Source organism: Alexandromys fortis, unplaced genomic scaffold (assembly GCF_014885135.2).
Source record: "Alexandromys fortis isolate MF-2015 unplaced genomic scaffold, M_Fortis_MF-2015_v1.1 scaffold_8_9099976_23576923, whole genome shotgun sequence".
Taxonomy (NCBI): Eukaryota; Metazoa; Chordata; class Mammalia; order Rodentia; family Cricetidae; genus Alexandromys; species Alexandromys fortis.
Window position 1 is genome coordinate 10,442,409 of NW_026067899.1, and position 20,032 is coordinate 10,462,440.

A 20,032-nucleotide genomic window follows, 5' to 3' on the forward strand; every position below is an offset into this window, starting at 1 on the left:
TAGCAATAGCTGCTCACCTGTGATGAGGAATTTGGTTTGGCCTCTTTGGCATCACTGTGCCCCAAGTTCTCCAGACACGTGTTCTCCAAAACATCTCTAGTGATTCTGAGCTTGATGCTGACAACAGTGGTTATCTCTGGGCATGAACACACATGTTTTGAGGGCAACTTGACAGACTCATCACATCCATGTAGTAAAACAATAAAAGTGGCTTCCCTATTGGGACCTGTGACCTTCCCAGCCACAGGCTTTTTGTCCTGGTTTACAGTACCAACTCCCACTTGTGGAGCAGGCTGTAAATCCGTCAGAAAGCTGTTGGTCTTGTCCCCAGTAGACAAGCCACTATTGGACAGACAGGCATATCCTGCCTTGTACGTCAGCATTAAGGCACACAGGAATGTTGCTAACAGTTCTCCATCCGCAGCCAGACGGCCTCTTCCAGCACTGTAAAAGAGCCAGCAGGGTGGGTGTTTCCTGCTAAGTCCCGGCTTCATTTCTTCATATCCCATAGTCAAAATGTGGTTTTCAGCAATATGGTCTTACCAATGAGTTCTGGCGTTACCACCAAGAGCAGCAGCAATAGCCTTTATGGGTTTGTAGGACCTTGGGCTTCTCTGCCCAACATCTCATAGGCCCATAGCTCGCCCCAGCACTGGGTTTTCATTCAGTAACCTTATAGCTTCTGTGAGTATCCATTTCTACCCAGGTAGGGTACTTTTTGATATCGTTCCCTTTCAGTTAACCCAGCTCTGGTAGGGATGTAAAGAAGTCCCCTTGTGCTTGGTTGTGTCTCCAGTGGCTTTCCAAGTCTGCAAAAACACTCAGATCAGCATTTTGTGATCTGTATAGCTAAACCTCTTTCTAAACTACTGTCTCATCACAGATAGTGGGGTTACAAAAGTCACTTTGGTGAGTCACCCTGAAAGTCTGTTGTCATCTGTTCCTAGCAAGTGTCAGGTGATCCCAGAAGTTCACAGTGAAGAAGATACTGAAGTTGGACGTAAGCACGGTTGAATCCAGCATGGACAGGTTCCATCCGTTTACATCAGTTGCTTCCTCCAGAGACCAGGGTTGGGTACAAGCATGGGTAGGAGGCGCTAACTTAATTAGCTCCCTGTGATCCTCAGTCACTCTCTCCTTGAGCTGTTGGGTTCCCCTATCTTGGAACTCTTCCATGGAGCTTCCCTATGACATTTGTCCTCTCTTGGTACACTCAGTGGACCTGACTTAATCTGCTCAGGCCCCAGGGTCAATGGTCTTGCTCTTCTCTGCTGCACCTTCTGCCTCCCTGGGTCACACAGGCCCTGGGTTTGCGCTGTAGCTGTTGCCTCTCCATCCACCATGCCTGGCTGTTGTTGGGGAATTCCTGTCCAGGAAAATCATTTCCACCCTCCTCAGTGTGGGGCATTCATTACCCACCCTTAGGGCAGGCTTGATCATTTTCATCTGAGTTGTTCTAGCACGGATGGCTTCGGTGAACTGCTCCTCAGGCTTTAAAGCCCCCAGAAACGCCTTAACAAGCAATTTGGATTCCTATCAGTTTTTTCTCTAGGAACTCCACCCTGACACAACTCCTGCCCCATTTGTCTTTGAATAACCCAGGCAGACCTCTTCCTCTTTGACCGTTGCTTTAGTGACTCTATCTGTTCTTTTACTCCATGGACACTCTGTATGCTGGTCTAAGTCACAGAGACCCGGCAAAGCCTTTTCAGTTTTATCATATTTTTGCCCACAAAGGGCTCAGTAAAGCCACTAAGGTTCCATATGAACATTGAGGCCTCTGCTGGATCAGTTTTTTCTTCAATTCCTCTGTGAACATAATTCTATCTTGACCAGTGAGATGGGGTTCAAACACAACTTCTTTTATTCCCAGTTCCCTCAAAAGCATCTGCCTTCTTTTTGCCCCCTTTTTATGGTTTTCCATTCTTGGACATTTACGGGGACTTAAGATGGAGATAACCAAGTGTTCAAGTGACTCTGATAAGGCAGCACAGCAGGGCCTGACTTCTCATACTGTCTCTGGTTTTGCAGCCTTTGCCTTAGGGAGGGATGGGTAGTTACATTGTTGGGTTTTCTTGCCTCCACAGAAGTCTGATTGGTCCCATCTGCTCCATGTCCCACAGCCTCACAAGCCAAACTGAGACAGACTCTTTCATTGCCTGTTTAAGTCTTCCTTAATTTCAGCAGTTGGAAGTGCTGAGTATTTCCTCATCTCCTAGATTCTTGCACTGGACCATTCTTACTGCCCATATCTGCATGCTGGATTATAGGTTTTCCCTCTTTTTCTACTAAAGGTTAGGCTGGAAGGTATCTTCTGTCCCTTTTACCATGGCTGTCTCATCCTCTTGTTTATCTGATTTACCCTCTAAATCGGAGGTTAACACAGAGGGCGCTGGCCATCTCTCCCTCTCTTGTGACCATTGCTCCTACACACAAAAAAGTCCCCACTTGGCTGTCATGCCTTCTCAGCCTCAGGTGCCTTTCTAATGACACACAGCAGGCCACAGGCAACCTCTGCTGCTACTTGCTCACAGTCTTGACCCTTGTGCACTAATCTTAAAGGCTGAGAAGTTTCCTCTAACCTTTCACTGTTTCCAGGACAGCTGCTGTGCAGTCACCTGATGGACTCGGCTCATCAAGCAGGCATGCTCCCCCCCTCCCCCGCCCTGCCATACCGTGGAGATGAAGACTACCACCCAGGGATTCCTCCCACAGACACTCTCAATCCTGATGACCCATCCTTAGCTGCCTGTCTCACTACCTGTAGCGCGATCCATGCAACAGCTGTCATAGCACAAACGCACACTAACACACAGCATCCCGGGAAGGACAGCTCTATGGTATTTCCTCCAAGGATGCTTTCCACTCAGGCCTCCCAGCCTTGGTTACATGACTTGTTCCCTGTAACCAGGATGGTGCGCCCACTCATTTCCAGCTTGTCTTTGGTTCTGTGATGTTCCTCTTTGGGTTGAGTAGGCAAGCGTGTCATCTCCCCATGAGAAGCTGTGTCACACAACGTTTAAGTGATCAAGGAGGTCATAGGTCCCAATGAGGAAGTAACTTTTATTGCTTTCCTAGATGGATGGGATGGACCTGGTCAAATCGCCTTCAAATGTGTTTGTGCCTAGAGATAACCATTGTCAACCTCACCTTATAACCACTAGTGATGCTCTGGAGAACAAGTAACTAGCTATGGCACAGTCGCCTAATATGTAGCCAAAGGTGGACATTTAAGTCACCCCCTCCAAGACTCAGGGGTCGTTGTGGAGGAGGGTGTGGAGAGAAGGTGCAGGAGGGGAAGGTGTAGTGTTGTGTAACAGTTTGCTTCAAGATGGAAATGTTCATCCTGCAGGGAAATGCTTGATAGCAGGAAGGTAAACAACTCAAAATAGCTTCAGGAAGTCCCTGAAACTGACCAGATTCACTAGGCCATTCTGGCTAAAATAAACATTAAAAGCTGGTAGTCATTCTCAGACAAAGGGAAGTCAAGCTGCAAAAAGAATGAACACACCAGACATGCTGCCTGGTAGAAGCAGAAACCTGCCAGGCTGTCTGGGAAAAAGTTTAGACCTTCTGAGGCTCTGTAGAGCTGTCTACAGTGTATGCTTTGTTCCAGGTTCCTAGTTTTGTGAGCTGTCACCAGTGCTGGGGTGGACTTTAGTGATGCAGCTGTCTTTGAGTCATTCCTGCTCCTGTCAGTAACCCTCGCCCATACTCCTGTAAGCTGCCATGATAAAACTCACCAGATTGGACTTGGTGGTACCCATACTTTGGTATGTTGTGGGCTTCTATCTGAGATGAGTAAACATGTATTGCATCTCCCCAGTGGAAAAAAAGTATGACTGGGGAAACAAAATTAGGCCTTTAGAGGAGTGGTCTTCAATCTTTCTATAATGCTGTGATCCTTTAATACAGTTCCTCATGTTGTGGTGACCCCAACCATAAAATGATTTTGTTGCTACTTCGTAACTGTAATTTTGGTACTGTTGTGATTCGTAATGTAAATATCTATTACACAGGATGTCTGATATGAGATCCCTGTAAAAGGGATGTTTGATTCCAAAGAGGCTTGCGACTCGAGTTGAGAACCACTGCTTTAGAGAGAGCCATGGTGGTGGTTTAAATAGTACCCACACAAAATTCACTGACTAGAGCCTTGGAGTGTGACTTTATTTGAAATACAGACATTGGCAGGCTCTTAAGATAAAATGGGACTGGATTTCAGTTGGGAATGGTTGTGGCTTGAATGGGAAATGTCTCCAGTAGACTCGTGTGTTGAACATTTGGTTCCCAGCTTGCTGCGTTGTTGGGAAGGTTATAGATACTGTCAGAAACATGTCTTTTCTGGAGGAAGAGTGTCACAGGGGATGGGCTCTAAGGTTCCATATCCTAACTTCCTATTCGGATAGGCCAGGCTCACCCTCCCTCTTTCAGGGAACTGTTAGCGAAAATAAACCCATTCTCCCGTAGATTACCTGTGCCAGGTTATTGAATCACAGCAACAGAAACAAAGCTTAAAGCAAGCAAACCCACTAACTCCACAGAACCTCTTTATCTCACACTTTCCTGAGGTTAAAATCAATGAAAAAGCACGGGAATGAAGGTGTCATATTTCAGTTGACCGTCTAACCTGTCTAGCCAGATGTGGCCATTACCAAAGAACAGAGCAACCCAGAGTGACTCCATCTTCTGGAGGGCTTGTAGTGGTTCTGACTGATGTGTACCGAGAAGACAGACCCCCCTCATAACGCCTGTATCCAAAGCCAGGAAGATTAATAGGACTCATGAGTTTGTTTTGTTTTGTCTTTGGATTATCATTCTTACTATCAGGCATTTGTTTAGCATCCATAGTGTTTTGACATTTTAAAATTCCCCTCTTACGGAGGTGGAGGTAGAAAATTGTTTAGTGATACTCCAGTCTGGAGAGGAAATACAAAACTTTCTTAGCCGGGTGGTGTGGTGGCGGAAATACAAAACTTTCATAGCCGGGTGGTGTGGTGGTGCACGCCTTTAATCCCAGCACTCAGGAAGCAGAGGCAGGCAAATCTCTGTGAGTTCTAGGCCAACCTGGTCTACAAGAGCTAGTTCCAGGACAGGCTCCAAAGCTACAGAGAAACCCTGTCTCGAAGAAAAAGAAAAAGAAAAAAAGAAAAAGAAAAAGAAAAAGAAAAAGAAAAACTTTCCAATGACAGTAAGATCTCATTTCAACAAGCAAAGTGTCATTGTTAATATAATTCTCCCAGATGTCGGACTCTATCCCCCAAGTACTTAGGCACCACCGCCATCTAGCCCTGGCTGAGGTCACCAACCTCTTTACAGCCCGGGGCTGTAGAGCATTCAGCCTTTGAGTCAAGGAAGTAACTTAGTAGCTTCAAAAGTGTTAGTCTCTGTTCTTGACACATGGGGTTTTATTACAGCCTCTAGGCATTAGGGAAGACAGACTAGAATTGGCTGAGAGTGGGGCGGAGTGGGGAGCGGTTTATAGGACTGTGGTGGATTTGTTCTTCCATTCAGAAATGCTAATCTTTTGTTGAGATAAATATCCTAAATTGGGAGAATTAATTGAAAAGGACTTGAATGGTTTTTGTAGCCGCAATCCTTCCCTCCTTGCTGTGCGGTGGGTGTGCAAGAAGGACTCACCTCCGACAACCAGTATCTTGAGACTTTTGGTTGTGTTTTATCCAGGCTTCAATAGCTGTTATTATGAGTATGGTTCATACCAAGCTGAGTTCTTCCAACAGCCTTAAGTGGTGAAATAGTATTGTGTATCACGTAAGGTGCCCCAGTCCCTTCCATTCCTCTTCTGATTAGCTCCTAGATATGTCATCACAGTGATCTGTCTTATAAACAACCCCCTCTGTAAGCTTGGGGAAATCCGTAGGCCTCTCTTATCTGTAAAATAGCAATAAATGTACCTTTTTGTCCTTAAATGAGAGAGTTCATACGAAGCACTTAATTTGTTCTGAAAAAATGTAAAAGCGTGCTCAGTAATATTAGCCATTGCCACCATGAGTAACAGTTCTTCATGAGTAAAATACTTTCCACTTTCAGCTCTCCAGCCTGTGCTCGGGGCTTTGAAAGGAAACCTGGACCCTTGTTTGTATTTTCCCATCCTTTCATTAAGTTAGCTTTAGTATATATCTTACTTTTGCCACACGTGACAGAATAGACAGTTTTTCACTGTCTACTGCTACCCTACGTTAATCCAAACTAACACTTTCCATGAATTGTCGTGGATGAAAACGATTGAACCTTTTGAGTTGTGCAGGTTGAACAGTGCGAGAGGGTGTAAGGCAAACAGGCCTGCCTGAACTTCTGTGGAGAACATCGTGATAGCTGTCCTATTGGAGGGGCAATTTCTGGCCCTTACATTTATAATTCATGTTTAAAACCAGTGCAGGCAGGATGATGTGAACTTGGAGCCCTCAGATTTGAATTTTCTTTATTGGCCTTGTGGTAGAGGTACTTCTATAGGAAGTCACGTGGTGGTGATCTGTTGTGTCCTGCAGGGGAGACTGCTGTTGTGTGCAGCTGATGGACCTCTCTTGGCGAACCCTTGGCAGGTGCTTGAGTGTGGCGGAGCAAAGCTTACTTACTACTGTAGTATGAAGTCCCCCAGTGCCAGTTTCCCCTTACCTCTAATGTGCTTCCTGTTTCCTGTGGTGGATGAGGAGAGGGGGTCGTGATGGTGTCTCCTCCTTTTGCTCACTCAGGAGAGGAGGGATTTGTGAGACCCGTTGTTGTTAGTTTGGATTAACGTAGGGTAGCAGTAGACAGTGAAAAACAGTCTATTCTGTCACGTGTGACAAAAGTAAGATATATACTAAAGCTAACTTAATGAAAGGATGGGAAAATACAGACAAGGGTCCAGGTTTCCTTTCAAAGCCCCGAGCACAGGCTGGAGAGCTGAACCTGTGCACTGCACAGAAAACCTTGGTGTACAGGGCAGTCCGTACTGGAAGAAGATGAGCCCCTGACTTGCAGCTTCAGTAAGAGAAATGTAAAAGGTGTTAAGCAGGGCTTCATACTTCTACTTTTCTTTTGTTGAACGATACATTTTTATACAGAATACTGTGAAATCATTTTATAATCTAAAGAAGAAAAGCTGTGATTGAATTATATAAACTTTTGATTCCCCCTCCCCCCCCCTTTTGAAATGGGATCTCACTACGTAGCTCTGTCTGGGGCCTAGAACTCGCTAGGTAGACCAAGCTAGCCTCAAACTCAGAGATCTACCTGCTCCTGTCCTGTCTCCACAGTGCTGGGATTAAAGGTGTGTGCAACCACCACCCAGTTGAATTATATAAAGTATGAAGCCTTTTCCAATATTCTGCCTCACAGAGCAAGGTTCTCTTTGAGTCTGCTTCAGTAAAGATAAAAAGAAGAAATGGCTGAGCCAGCACTTGACTTTTAGTACCCGAGGCATCTCTATTTCTAAGTTTGACCTCACCATCACTGTGCTGGTGGACCACCGTGTGTGGGGACGACTTTGTAGACCAGAGGAGAGTCTTGCAGTGATAGACACTTGTTCCTCCAGGTAGTCAGAATTTGACATGTAAGAAACCGTGTCCATGGGAAAATGGAAAACTTCAGGTCAGGGCTGCCGGGGACAGGATCTGTTCCTCTTGAAGGAAACCCAGTTTGTGTAGAGAATTAATCGAATTTATACATTTATGGACTTAGGATAAAAAGGAAACATGAAGTACACAAGAGAAAAAGTCTTAGAAATAGCTCATTTAAGGAAACTAAACAGTTGATGTCACTTTTAAAAGTATATGGATTTATGAGATTTAGAGAGACAAGAGTGGGTAGGCTCTTCAAGGGTTTCTAATCCAAGCCAATTAAAGTGACGATAACCCTGAGTATACTCCTTAAACGAAAGACATCAGGCTGCTACAATTAGTTTGTTTGATTCTTGTATTTTCTTGGAGATTATACAAGTAAAGATCAGTTTTGCTAGTTAACAAGCTTTACTACAAAAAATATATACAAAATCGGGATGAGTGGGGCTTCCAGGAATGCTTTAGGTATGCAAGTTTCTTTTTTGTAAAGCAAAGAAACCAGATCTCTGGCATAGATAAGGACATCATGGCAAAGTCCCCTAGAAGGTGACTTAAACATGGGATGACTGTGATGTGCACCTTGAGCCATGCTAAGGAAACACTGTTTCTCTGATATTTTGGCAGAAGTACAATGTCAAGTCTATTGATTGTGTTAAAGTTCCTTGAGGAAGATTGCCCCCTATTGTTATCCGTGTCAGGTCCATAGCCTTTAAAGACGGGCGTTTTATGACGGCTGTGGTGGGAACACAGACCTGGCTTTCCCTTTGATTTTCTGGGTGACATTGGATGCATGGTTTGACTTCAGGAATCCCAGTGAGAAGTTAGGCTCCGTTTGTATTTCTCAACATTTTAAAGTCAAGCTCTCCCTTTTTTGGGGGTGGGTTGGGGTGGGAGGAATCCTGCTCTTCCTCGTTCCTGAAGGGGGTGTCTTTATTAAATCCTTCCCCTCAAGATACAGTGAAATCTATTGGAAATACAGGTGGAGAGAACGTAAGAGCCAGAGGTGGGGATAACCCCAGTGAAACAGCATCTCCAGACACAGGAAGACTGTTGGCACTCAAGAATTCACAGAGACTGCTATAGCTCACCTAAGACCTGCACAGGTTCTAACCAAACAAGATCCACGTGCTGGAAAGAGGAACTGGACGCAGAGTCCCACCTCTAACCCAGAAGCCATTTGCATTTGAGACCTTCTGGGAAAGTGAAAATAGCTCTTCAGTGAGCACAGCAGCCACACGCTCCCTGCCCTGGCTGGCATACAGTGGACTCCATGGTTTGGTTGTGTGCTTTTGTTTTGTTCTTGTAATTTTTTTGCCTTATTTTTTTTTTTTCAGTTTATTTGGATTTTTGGTTTTGGTTTTGTTACTTTTCCTCTTGAGAGAGGGAGGAGAGAAAGAACATAAAGTTGGGTGGACAAGGAGGTAATGGAGAATCAAGGGAGGGGAAAGTATGATTAAAATATATTGTCTGAAAAAATTTATTGAAAATTAAAAAAAAAAATTTATCCCATCCTCTGTTTCCTCCTGACCTTCAGGATTCCCGTTTTCCCAGTGGGTATATTTGTAATACCTGATGTTCCATGCTACCAAGAGTCAAAGGCTTTATTCTTTGCTGCAGCTTACTCCGCCTTAAAGCTGGCAGGGGCCCTCCTCATTTGTCCCCACAAACCAGGAGCAAAGGCAGAAGGTGGTTAGAGTGCCCCAGGGGAAATGACTGAGTCCGATTTTATATTCCTCCTGCTCCTGAGTTGTAGGCCTGAGTTGTAGGCCTATCAGTTTGAGAAAGGCTTGCAGACTATTGTTTTCTGCCCCTGCTGGAGGCTGTTAGCGAATTCAATGTCACTACCAGCATATCTTTCTGATAAACAAACAAAACAAACAAACAAACTAGAAAATACTTAGGGTTTAATACGTATGGTAGAGAAAATGTTATCTCTTCTAAATGGTTTCAGTTTTGCATGTCTGTGCCTGTATGTTTATGCAGGGTGGAGCTCAGGCAAGTAGTCAACTTCTAAGGCAGATCCCAGAGGGAAAACTTTCTATTATGATGATGAAAGTTATAATTCTAGGCAGTCTGAGCTGAGAGCCGCTGCCCCTCCTTCCATCATTAGGAAGTCTATGCTAGTCAGGGTCTTCTAGATTATTCCAGTGAGAAACAAATAGAGATGTAATCAGGGCATGGGTACAAGTGCCCATAGCGCTGAGCCCAAGGTTCAGTACATGGTTGTACAGGGGAAGAAAAAGAACTTTTTGCTTTTGAGTTCCTTCCATTTATAACACATAAATAACAGCATCAAAGGGAAGTGCTTCGTGTGGCTTCTTAAATAAGACGAGTTCCATTATTACTTACTCAGTTTCCTCAGTATGCAGAATGCTTTGTTCCCTAGGGGTTCCTTCGTGAAACCACAGATAAGACAGACGTGCTCACTCACAGGTGTCCCTCTGCCTCTAAAAGGCATTCGGGGGTTTTGTTTTGTTTTTAAAGCTTGTTCCTAATTTCTGACTTAATGCTTGCTCAGACATTTTGCAGTGTTTTCTCTCTAAGTATTGTTTTGCGGAAGAATTTCAGAATGCGTAATTTCCACTCTTGAGAATTTTACAACTTCAGCAATATTTCTTCTCGGAAAAGAAAGTCTAAGCAAAGGCCAGGACTGTGTTGTCAATTAGCTCTGGGGGAGAGCTGGGATGGTGGACGGTTAGTCCTAGAATCCTTGACTCCCCAGAACGTATCGGGGTGCTCAGAACCTTTGCAGCAGAAACAGCAACTTCGCTTCCCTAGATGTTTGGTCCATTTGTTTTCAGTGAAGACAAGAGGAAGGAAAGGAAGCCTTTGTTCCTCTGTTGCTCACAGGCCGAGAATTTGCTTGGCTTGGAAGTTCCACATTTGGGGCTCAGAAGGAGAAAAACCCTACACACCTGTGTTCAGAATTCTATTGTGTCCTTATTCTTGCACCTCAGTTTAGCAGGGATTTGTTTGCCATGTACTAAGAACTGCTTGTTTATGGGTGCCATTTACTTTGTCTTTTCTTTTTTTAAACCTTGTTCTGGAGCTATTGCAAGTGAACAACACCCAGTATCACTTTTATATATGCCCTAACTCTGGGGTGCCTGGCTGCCAAGGAGCATGAAGTCCCAGTGTAGCTGAGATAGCCAGGTGATTTGGGTTATGAGTTCTGGTTTCTCTGTGCACTCACACCGGTTCCCAGACTCCGAATTTCAGCCCGTTCTCACTTTAGTTTAGTTTATTTGGGGACATTTCCTCTAACTCTGTGATCACCTAGTAGCATAGTGCTGGTGTCTGCTCCACTTAGTTGCCCAGGTTGGACAGACGCTGTGTAGTCGGGGTCTGTCCTTCCACTCTGTTGCTCCACCTGTCTGTCTGTCTGGCAGCACTTTGCTGCCTTCTATCTGAGTGTACTTTAGCTGGTACTGGAGAGGACTGTGAGTCAGCTGTATAATTTTCAAACTGGAAGAGCAATTGGGCTGTCCAGAGATTCATCCATTCTCCTTCCTGGCCAGGGCAGACTGATCTGCATGCTGATTTTCCTGCCTGGAACTCTTTTCTTTCCATTGGGGATGGGGGCATGCGTGTGACTAGTCTGATACTCCCCACAAGCAACCCTCTTGATCTAAATGCCAACACCATGTTTCTGTGAGACTTTGGGACCTATGACATCATGGACTCCAATTTGCTTTCTAGGTTCTCCCTCAACTTTCGCAGTTCTCCCTTCCCATCATGCAGTTCTCCCTTCCCATCATGCTATTAGAGCTTCCTGCAAACCAGACAGATTGGGTGGTGGCCTATCTAGTTTTGTCAACTTGACCCAGGCCAAGGTCATCTAGGAGGAGAGGACTTCAATTGAAAGAATACCTCCATCCGATTGTCCTGTAAGCCCATAGGTCAATCTGATGGGAGTATTTATTTTCTTGATGAATGATTGACGTGGGATACTCCAGACACTGTGGGCAATGCCACCTATGGACAGGTGGTCCTGAGTTGTTAAGGAAGCTGAGTGAGAAAGCCAGTAAGCAGCCACATCCCTGCTTCTCTGTGGCTCTATCTTAGTTCCTGCCTCGAATTCCTGCCCAAACTTGCCTCAGTGGTAGACTGTACCTCAGAAGTGTAAGGCAAATAAACCAAGTCCCCCAACCTCCAAGTTCGTTTTGGTCATGGTATTTATCAGAGCAATAGAAAGCAAAGACAGGCGTGTCGCTGGCAATCTTGTGTGATGGTCCTTTCTCACTTCTGGCTATTTCCTCCTACACCCATGCCATCCAGGATGCTGATACTGGGACTGAATATGCATCTTTCTCATTTACCCACCTCCTTTGTGAAGCCTTCCCTGTCATGCTCTCTCCTCCCTTTCTCTTCCTTGATTGAACTCTATTTTTAGCAACACATCCCACACCATGGGATTCCATTAAGGGTAGGTAAGGCTAGGGGCCCACTATGAAAAAGCTTTCCTTCCTAAGCCTAATTCCTCTGGCACAGATGTTTTGAAACTGTTGTCTTAAGTCCTTGCTTTCCTTCTGGGCCCTTCTGTTTTCTGTAAGGGCCTAAAATTTAGCATCTACTTGCAGCTGTCTTTATGTTGGTCTTTAAGTCTTTTGTGTGTCGCCTTCTCACATATGAATATGCTAACAGAAACCAGGAGGAACACACAGGACAAGAGACATGCCATATTTACTGGCCTGAAGCTCTTGGTGAACAACCTAGCTGGTGGTGGCAATCTTTGGGAGAGCCATTGGAACGAGCAGAACTATTGGGCCGTTATATGTTGTAGTGTAGACGTACCATCACAGTGTAGAGACATGATATGACAGACATAGTGTAGCAACTATATGACAGCGAATGTAGTTTCTTGGATGGATCCAAGACAACTTGACCTCCAGAACCATGCATTATGGGTAATGTATGTTTCCTACCATGGATTATTGATGTGTGCTCCTCATTCTTGTCTTCCGCTTTCCAGCAACCAACTCATGACCATCCAGTTGTTTCACCCCTAAGGACTTTTCTCTGCCCTTTAAACTGCTTCTCACATCTGCCACGAGGTCTGCATATTCACCCAGTCATGTATTTAACAGTGCAGCTCTTAAGTTTAATTTTCTGAATCCCAAAAACACGATACTTTACCCTTGACCTTAAAGGAAAGCAATTTACAGGTGGAGATGTAGTTACCTGCAGGGATTGGTGCTGATAAGTGTCTTGGAGAATTAATCGTGAAGCCCATTAGATAATTTTTTTACAGTTCTATTTATTTTTATGTTGTGTGTGTATTTTACCTACATGTATTTATTTGCATTACATGCATGCCTAGTGCTCATCAAAGTCAAAACAGGGTGTCAGATCCCCAGGAATTACAAATACAGACAGTTGTAACCCATCGTGTGGGTTCTGGGAATAACTCGGTCCTCTGCAAGAGTGGCAAATGCTCTTAACCTCTGAGCCATCTTGCCATCCCCACTAGAGAATTTCATTTTTAGATTATTTGAATGGTTAATATATCATGTGCCCCTTTCCTTTGGCAAGCTTATATCCAACCAAAAAAATATGTAACAATTCATTGCCTGTTTTCATAATCTCGAGAGACTACTGCCAGGTTTATGATAAAACAAGGGCCAGCAAAGATAAGAGAACCAGTTTCGTCACCTAATTGAGTGGGTGGGGAATTACAGCTATACTATCCACGTGTTGAGTGTTAATAGATACTTCCTCACTTTCTGGATACAGCCCAGTGGGAAACTACCCATTGGCTGGTGATTCAAGTCATCTGGCTCTGATCGACCTGTAAGAACAGCAGCTTCTTGGCTCTCCATTGCATTCTGCTCAGTTTTCCTTCTCCACTCCCCTCCACCAGGACTTCTTTCTAGTCCCGAGGAGGACAGCATCCCAAGTGGGATGGGATCAGCCTTTTGGAGGGCCCTCCCCCACTCCTGTTTGCTAGTTCCCTTAAGGTTGACTACTTTTGCATCCTGGATAATAGGGGAATACAGCAGTATGTGACCATTAATACCCTGTGTAGTGTCCTTGTATATTTTTCATGAAGGCATGAGAGTGTGCTGTTTCCCGATGTTCTATACCAACTCTGTGTTCTGAGGAACAGTAGAGAAAATGAAAGTTGTGTGTGTGTGTGTGTGTGTGTGTGTGTGTGTACTATAGAAGGGGTGGATTATAACCTTCTTGAATTAGGGTGGGCATTCTGACTTCTGAGTATCAACATGGTAGTCTTAAAAGAGATCAGAGGCAACTTCAAAGGTCCATCTGGGTTTCCTTTCCCTTTAAAATACACTGGACTTCTTAGGGAGGTTCCCAAGGAAAGGCCATGGGAGGAAGACAGGCATTCTTTGGCTTATTAGTGATAGAAAGGAAATGAGACATTTCAAATGTCAGGTCTTTAGTTTTAATGGTCTTGGCTGAATTACCATCTCTAACAATTACATGGTGACTAATGGGTTTTAGTTCACGTATAGTTAGTATTGCTTCTGTAAAGGTCTTTTCTCCTTGCATTGATGTAGAAGACGTGCCTGGTGTTGTTTAGGGGTGTAGGATGTAAGGACAGAACCTTGCTTACCTTTGGCCTGCTTCTAGTCCTGGGTGAATGAAGAATTCCTAGCGGGTCTTCCTGGTAAGGTGGGCATTGCGGCCTTTGCAGAAAGTGCTCCCAGAATGCTGTTCACATAAGAAGCCCCCCTGAGTGCTAACAGGAAATTCTGCTGATACCATTTACCCAAGCAGAAGTAGAAAGCCATCTGCCATTACAACCACCTGTTTGTTCCCCACTGGTTTAGTTTTCTATCAATTTTTGGCCTGCAAATCCTGCAAGTTAGTTTTGTCAACCAAACACAAACCTAACCATGTCTCTGAAGAGAGTATCTTAGTTGAGAAAATGCCTAAAATTGGCCTGTAGGCAAGCCTGTAGGATATTTTCTTAATTACTGATTGATAAGGGAAATCCCAGGCCATTGTGGGCCTTGCGACCCCTGGGCAGGAGCTCCTGGGGTGTAGAAGAAAGGCTGAGCAAGACAACAGCATTCTTCTATGGCAGTGGTTCTCAGCCTTCACAATGCAACCCTTTAGTACAGCTCCTCATGTTGTGGTGTCCCCCAACCTTAAAATTAATTTCATTGCTACTTCATTGTTTTGCTTCTGTTATGAATCATGTGAAGATCCTTGTTTTCTGGTGGTCTTAGGTGATCTCTGTGAAAGGGTCATTTGAACCCCAAAGGGTTGGTGACCCACAACTTGAGAACTATTGCTCTATGGCCTCTTGCATCAGTTTCTGAGTTGAGTTCCTACCCTAACTTCCCTAGATGATAGGCTATAAGGTATAAGATGAAATAAACCCTTTCCTGCCCAAGTTGTCTTTGGTCATGGTCTTCATCACAGCAACAGAAACCCTAACTAAGATATGAATTAAGCCCAGACAGATGTTACCATGAAAACTCTCTTACCTTGTTTTCTCTGCCCACGGAGAGACAAGAAGTATGGTCTGTTAGGAAACCTCGTTAAGTGAAAAACTAGGGAAGGCTGGGATAGACATCGGGCTCTTTGGGGCTGAATGAGCACCAACTGTGGTCCTCTAACCATCCAGCAGGTCCCTGATTAGAATGTTGGATCTGCTGTGAGCTTCATGCTCAGGGTGGCTTTTCACATTGCAGGGCAGGCTGGGGATTTTCCTAGGCAGATGCTGGAGACATCAGTGACCAAGCAGGCAGGTGAAAGTTATCCTTTTTAAGTTTATTTTATTTTATTAAATTACCATCTGTTCCTTCTAGACGCATACTCTGCAAGTATAGTTGCTTGGGATTTATCAAGTTCTGAAGCTGTAGTGACAGACTCAGTGTTTCTTTGGATCTATGAGTGAAGGTTTGATTTTTGCCCGACTTCATGGCCAGCATTCTGAAAAGCCTGACTCCCCATTTTCAGCATGATTTTTCGGTGACTTCCAGAAAACGTGTGGAAGTCATTCTCTCATATTTAATTTTTTTTTATCAGATCAATGGTTTATTTGCTTTTATTAGTTAATTATCAGTTAAATTGCTTTAGCTGATACTTTAGAAAACACAGTGGTGCTTGTTAATGGAGTAATGTGACCTTCCAACGTATCGTCCATTGTATTATTTTTAAATCCGGATAAACCTCTCTCCTCAAACATCCCTCCTTCGTGTTGAAGACTTTCAAAGTCCTTTCTGCCCTCTGAAATGTACATTTCATTCAAGGTATCATTCCTCATGTTGCTGTGGACTAGCATGCCAAAGCCTCTTCCTCCTGTTTAGTTGTGGCTTAGCTCTGTGTGATAACCCTTCCCCCCAGCCCCATCCTCTCTCATCTCCCCAGCCTCTGTAGTCGTCATCTACGCTCAGATCTACTGCGAGATGGACTGTTTCAGATTTTACTTAGGGTTAGCGTCACTTCTGTGTCTCATTTCGCGTAACATAAAACCTCTAGTTCCATCTGTGATTTTTAGTAGCTAAATAGTATTCCACTCTGTGTGTGTGTGTGTGTGTGTGTGTGTGTAAACATTTTTTCACCCATTCATCACTTGGTGGGCATTTAGTTTGTCACTGGTTGTTGGCCTTGATGAACAGTTGGTGATGTAATCAAGGAAGTGTAGATGTTGCTTTGTTCATTTCCTTTAGATGGAGTGTGATTATTAGGTCATATGATAGCTCCGGTTTTGTTTATGGTCTCACTGTCTAGGCCAGGCTGTCCTCCAGCTTTGGATCCTCCTGCCTCAGGTACCCAAGTGCTGGGATTCTACATACGACTCACATGCTAGACTCTTGTTTTTATATTTTTGGTTGTGAGCCTAGCCTGTAACGGCTGAGCCATCTCTCCAGCCCTAGACTCTCATTTTTTAATTTTTAAAAGAACCCCATCATGTTTTCCATTGTGCCTGTCAAAATCCCTTCTTTTTGCTGGGTGTAGTGGTATACACTTCCAATCCCAGTGCCCGGGAAGGCACAGTGATCGTGAGTTGGAGTCTAGCCTGGGCCTCCATAGTGAGATCCTGTTTCACAAACACAAAGATTAACTCCTGTTCATCATTTCTTGCACAGTGTGGAGTTGAACCTAAGGTCATGTGCATACCAAGCTGTCTCTAAGCTTTTACTCCCCCACCTCAGAAGCCATTCTTTAGGGAAACAGTTTATAAAAGCAGGATTTATTTAATCCTTCTTTTTCAAGCTAATGGGGTTTTTACCTCCACTAGTTCACAGTGCGCTAATTAGAGTAACCCACAGGCACCTTTTACTCTAGCAGAGCAGAGTCACGCTGTAAAATCGCAAGAATTTGGTAATTAGGATGCAAGAGGATGGGCACGGAAACTCAAAGCAATATGGCACATGGAAGAGACGGGCCATGTTTGGGGGTTCTGACTTTGTTGTCTGGCAGATCTCAGTTCAGAATGCAGCCCTGCCTGCCGCCTACTTGACTGGGTGTCACTGCACAGTGCTTAAACGCTCCCAAGACACAGTTCCCTCATCTTTGCAATGAGAGGACAGTGCTCTACCTGTCTGTCTGTTGAGTTCAGTAGAAAGCAGGACATAACGTGCATCCCTTAGCAAATGGACACTTCTCTATGCTATGAGTTCGCAGACTGTCTATGAGTTTTGTTTTATGTGTTTGTTTGTGTTGATGGCACCAGAGACTGAACACAGATCCTTGTGAATGCCTGCTACTAAGCTATGTTCCTCCTAGCCTGGACTTAGTGACTTCTAAATAGTTCATCTTTAAAATTACACACACACACATTTAAACAAGTCAAACCCTTTCGTTCTCTCTCAGGCATCTGCCTGTCTTCAGCTAACTCTAGGAAGTATTGATGTTTAGGTAAAATTTAACTTGAACCTTGTGCTGTCGAGGAGTCACTAGCCTCATGGTCCTCCATGTTTGAATTTGGGACCCTCTTGTCCTTCCTGGAATCTGAGCTCTGGGAGCGCCTGTACTCTAACTGGCAGCCCAAAAGGAAGACCCAGGTTCCTTACCTGCTTCCCTTACTGGGAAAGTATTGTGAAAATAAATATGGATGCCAGTCAGACATCAATTATATATTCAGAAACACAGATCATCTATCTCTTTTATCAACAGTAAATACATACAGAAAACCTACTTTTAGTTCCAGAGAGTCACCTAATTAACAATAACCCAGATGTTTTCTTCTGATCAGAACAAGGCCACGCCCACCATGCCCCATCAGAACCAGACAAGATCAGGGCTTGCATGGACCCAGTCCTGGAATGCATATGTCTGCTAGTACGTACGCTTGCCCCTGCTGTGTTCCCACAGAGAACTAGGAGCCGGGAGAGGCCGAGCAACAGCTGTCATCCCCGGGCCGACACATGATTGTTTTATCCAGGACTCTGCCTGTTAGGCAAGTGTTCTACCTCTGAACCACAGCCTAGCCCTTCATCCCTGCAGATGGATTATTTTGGGGGTCACCAGCTCCTAAATAATGACATGGAGACTTATTATTAATTATGAAAGTCCAGCCTTAGCCTAGGCTTGTTTTCAACTAGCTCTGATAACTTAACCCATTTCTATCCATCTACGTCTGCCACGTGCCATCCTGTTTCCACTGTGTCTCCTGGCATCTCCTCTGTGCGTCTAGATTCGTCTCTAGTTCCTCTCTTTGCCTGGAAGTCTAGCCTATTCTCCCTGCCCAGCTTTTGGCCCGTTTAGCTCTTTATTATACCAATCAGCAGTACACCTTGGCACAGTGTGTACAGATATCCTCTAACACATCCCTGGTGTTGTTCAGTAGCCAGCATCCTCTGTCCTGTGGTTAATTCCAATCACCTTGTGCTCTGGGATGGTATCTTAGGCACGGATCACGTCCCATTGAAGAGAAAAGTCAGGCTTAGCTACTTCTGTCTGTGGCTATAAGCTGTCTTGTCAGTCAGAGCTTGGGAGATGGGGGCTAATGACTGTACCTTTCTAGTACCTCAATCCAACCCCGAGAAGAAGAGGGTAGGTAACTGGAGATACTGAGAGACTTGAGAGAAGAAAGGCAAGATCCATGTGTGACATCTGGATCAGAGCAGGGGACAGGGCTGAGTACCAAATTTTTATTTATAAATACTTAGAAACCGGTGTCTTCAGAGGAAAACTAATGGTGCACGGACAGTGTGTGAATCCACTTGCCTGCCAGTGAAAGGCATGAATCACAGGGGGGAAGGGTGTGATCTCAGGCAGGGCAGTCTGGGATTTGGATGAAGCAAGTCCCAGTTCAGGTTCAGCTCTTAAGGAAGTAGAATTTCCTCACTCTTTGTTTATTCTTCCAGGAACTCCCCTCCTGAAAGAGTCTCTTTAGATGAAGAAGTATTTGCATGACAACTTAGCAGGGACCCAGAATGGAGGGAGGAAGGAAAAGGCCCAGAAGAAAGAGTCTCTGCGTTCTCAGCTCAAGTTGTGCCCTTAGCATGCCTTGGCAGAAGCTAGGTGCAGAAAGTGGAGTCTGCAGCAGTCATCCAAAATGGCTAGCAAGATAAACAAGAGTATATTTATTATATATGTGTGCTGTTAGCATTTTTCTGGTGTAGAGTTTAGTTTTTCTTCTATATATATGCCTTGCATTTTTGTCTGTAGTTGTAAATGTATAGCGTCAATATTTGAAATCTTTGTTGAGTAGCAAGTATGTAAGTTCGTGTGTTCAAACTGGGTGTGTGTTGCTCTTGGCTTCATATGTTTGTCACTTAGAAAATAGAAAGGAGACTATACCTGCCCTTCTGCACATTGCCTGTGAGGACAGTTTGGGTCCTACTCACTGTCCTCAGGCTGAGCCCTTTAACTTCCTCAAAAGTCTTGCATGGGCAGAGGGTCAGAGAGCTGGGGTTTCCTTCCAGAAGCTCGCAAAGCAGCAGTATCTGGTGTGTGCGCTTCAGACACCAACCTAGGTGTCTGCTGACTGGAGAGCCAAGCAGGCTCTGCAAGATGTGCTCCAGGAAAGCTTTCTGATTGCCACAGCATTCTCACAGGGTCTGCCAGAGGAATAGGCAGCTTGTGGCGAATCTCATCCAGATGTCTCCAGAAGCCAAGGATCTAACTTAGAAGTTTGCAGCTCTGGCTGAAACTATAAAGTTCTTACATATTAAGAGAGGTCTCTTTTAAAAGAGTATTCTGAATCAAATAGTCAACTACTTTTAGATAATCTTCAGAATCTGGACACTGTTTCAAAATTAGTGATTTCTAAATTACTGTATATTAAGATGATATCATGTGACTTCATGTAAGTTAATTTTGAGTCTCAGGAGATAACGTTTCTTAAAATGTGCAAATAAATTGATTATCTATACATTTATCCACATTTCAGGTACTGCTGAATAAAGATCTTTCATTTCATGTTGAAAGAAGGGTTTTTTTTTTTTTGTTTTTGGTTTTGTCTTAAAATGAATAGATTTTTTTTCCCTACAAGTTGAATTTTATATCACAGTAGCTCAGGATAATCTTTGTTTAATCTCAGTGTCTTT

At 44.2% G+C, this 20,032-nt stretch overlaps 1 protein-coding gene across 12 annotated transcripts in view; it reads left to right on the plus strand.

Annotated features, from left to right (window-relative positions):
- The window catches only part of Rbms1 (RNA binding motif single stranded interacting protein 1), a 213,954-nt gene that overhangs the window by 106,026 nt on the left and 87,896 nt on the right, over positions 1-20,032 (plus strand). The window contains exon 1 of one of the 12 annotated variants that reach the window (XM_050121650.1): positions 8,577-8,840. The exons of the other annotated variants lie outside the window; for them this stretch is intronic. The gene's annotated coding sequence lies outside the window, so the exon portion shown is untranslated. Of the gene's footprint in view, positions 1-8,576; positions 8,841-20,032 lie in introns of those variants that run through there. 12 annotated transcript variants of the gene reach the window in all.